A 3,057-nucleotide genomic window follows, 5' to 3' on the forward strand; every position below is an offset into this window, starting at 1 on the left:
CAAAACTACTTAGTTGTGTTGTTACTGGTGGAACCGCCTATTCGGAGAGGAAAGTAACCTAATTAGGCGAAATCTCTTACGGCCTTCAGTTTAAAGACTTCTTTGGGATTGGGAGGTTGTATTAGTACCGTTGGTGGGAAACTAGATAATTGCGGGTTATTTGATTTGATTGACTAACGGTTGTTGAACTTTGATTGCACCTAGTTTGTTTATGCTTGATAATCTTCTCTTCTAATATAAGATTCACTCAAACTAGATCGAAGTGTCGGCGGGGATCTTTAGACTGTTTGTAGATCTAAAGACGTCTTGTGATAATCCATTGTTAACAGACTCCGTTATGTGCGTGATTGATCATAAGAGATTCAAGTTTATTGTGTGCATGTGTTTATTGAAGATCTAAGAAGATTTGAAGAAAAAGAAAACTTTGAAGATTTATGATTTGGGTTCATAATCTTTGGTGTGCACAATACTTGTTTCGGTTAAAGAGGATCCAACTATAATCGATTTACCCTTGTGATATATTGGATTGATTAGTTGAGTATATCGGCATCAATACAATTCTTTGGATTAAGAGTGTTGATTGCAAAATCTAGGCGATTAGTTTGGTAGTCGTTAGTGGATAGATCTAAGGACCTGACAAAGGAGTTTATAGTGATAAACGGAAGAGCCTTTTGTAGAACTCACATCACTTGGTTGAAAAGAGTTGATACCAAATAGATTTGTTGTTCCTTTACTGTTTGGAATACGAACCAAAGGAATTGTTCCAAGTATGTGACTTATTCATAGGTCGGAGGCGTGGGAATACAGACGGAACTAGGTGAACTATAGGTTTAGTTGCTTGGTCTCAACTATAAAAAATTGTGTTATTTTATAGCAGTCTAATACTGAGAGTATTCAATTCTGGACAAGGTCCCGTGGTTTTTCTGCATTTGCGGTTTCCTCGTTAACAAAATCTTGTTGTGTCTTTTTAATTTTCTTTTTCCGTAATTATAATTAATTTTATTATAATTGGAAGTAAAAATACACAAACGTTAATTCATATTTACTTGATACTAATCCTATTGTGTTTGGTTAAGTACGAACCCTTTATCAAGTAAACATACTTCGTTGTTGCATTGTCTCGATCTTGAATCAATAGTCAATCACACAAGTTATCTTGTTGTCTTATTGTCGCGATCTCGTATCCATGGACGAGCACACGAAGTGTGAACCGATTAGTTGTATTGTCTCGACTTAGTCCATAAACAATCACTTTCGGAGAAAGGACTTATAGGTGGAAAAGTTTTAGATTGAGTTATATTTGGGTACCCTCGTATTTTCAATTGGTATCAGAGCAGGAAAACACGAAAATATCTAACAATCTGTGTTTGGTGCGATCCAACCTATAAGAAATTGAATATAATGGTCGATTCAGTTAACATAACGACAATATTTGACTACTTCAAAAATTCGTGGTGGAAGACTCGGATGAAGTATATAATACTCTTGTTCCTAAATGTTTTAGGAATCGGAATTATGTCCATGTATGTCTTGAAAGACTTACATAATCAGTGGGATTTCATAGAATTGTATATCATTGTCTTGGATACTGACATGTTTAGTAGCAATCATACAATACTCTATGAGACAAGTTGTATCTCGAAAATGCATAAGATTCCTCTTAGAATTTTTCATTATATGAACCATAGCTATTGTGTTCTAAAAAATATGGAATCCTAAATGTATTTTGGAAAACGTTTCAAAGTATATATATGTAAATTTTCAGATTCAGAACTGTCAATGTATCGCTATCTAGGATGCGATGTTGGAAAATATGTGATCCTAAAAGGAACAATTTTTCAGTTAATAATTTTATTAACAATGGATTGCTTCATACACCTCACAGCTGTTTTAATGAAGCAAGTGATCTTTTGAACTCCTACTGGGAATATGATTCTAATGGTATTTTTAACAAATATCATACTTTGTTCAAATTTGTCTCTGTATACTCTAGTAAATTCTTGAATAAACTTCAAGTGATATTATCAAATGTTGGTAATAAAAGAGTAAACAAAATTTTGGACAAAAACATGGAATCAATCCGAAATAAAGATCCAGTCCATGAAAAACCGGTTTTCCAAAAGAAAGACTTAGATACAAAGTCGAAATTGTTTCCCCACAAGCCTTGGTTTCCGATTTTGAGAGTATTTCCTAAAACTAGTTATTTCCGGTTTTTGATATCAAGTCTTCCTATAAAGATAATCTCTTGTTATGTGTACAAACATATTGGGGAAGATCGATCAAAACCGTAACTAGGGTTTTTCATATTTTCGCAAGTATAGGAAATAGGAAAACAAGAAAAGAAATCTCTAAAACAGACAAGTTTGTCTTGAATCCGTTTATTCCTCCTAAAGATATTAAGAAAATCAAGTATCCTCACTTGATCAAAGGGAAGCATGATCTTAAAAACTTTGTAGATAGTACATGTTTTGAAAGATTTCAAGCTTTGAAGGGAGTAAGCTTCATTGAAGAGAAGAGATTCGATCCAGATGTTTCAGAAACCAATTATGTGAAGTTTGTTCAAGATCGAATTTGGGGAAATATGTTCGGTTTTGAAAAATATTCACCCGATGTAGTAAGGATTTTTTATGGTAATATTCACAATATTAATCATGAAAAGCTTACTTTTAGCACCTTGGTTGGAAGTACTTTTCTTCATGTCAACATAAAGATGATTTCAACAATCATCAATTACAATGCGAAAGGGCATATGATTACAGGTTCTGAAATTAAGCACGATAACATTTCAAAACTCATCACTGATAAAACTGTTGAATGGAAAAAGGTAAATATGGTAACCAAGGATGTACCCTTTCATCTAAGGTTTTTTGGTGAACTTGTTGTAGCAACCCTGTTTGCTTGTTCAAGAGATTCCTCTCTATGGAATAGAGAATTTGCTGAATTGGTATACTACCTTCTTGAAGGCAAGAAACAAATTGATATTTGTGGAATAATTATCAATCAAATGATTAAAATCATTGAATCTCTCAATGTCACATGATTCTATAGAAATCTTGG

This window comes from Papaver somniferum, chromosome 8 (genome assembly GCF_003573695.1).
Source record: "Papaver somniferum cultivar HN1 chromosome 8, ASM357369v1, whole genome shotgun sequence".
Lineage (NCBI taxonomy): Eukaryota > Viridiplantae > Streptophyta > Magnoliopsida > Ranunculales > Papaveraceae > Papaver > Papaver somniferum.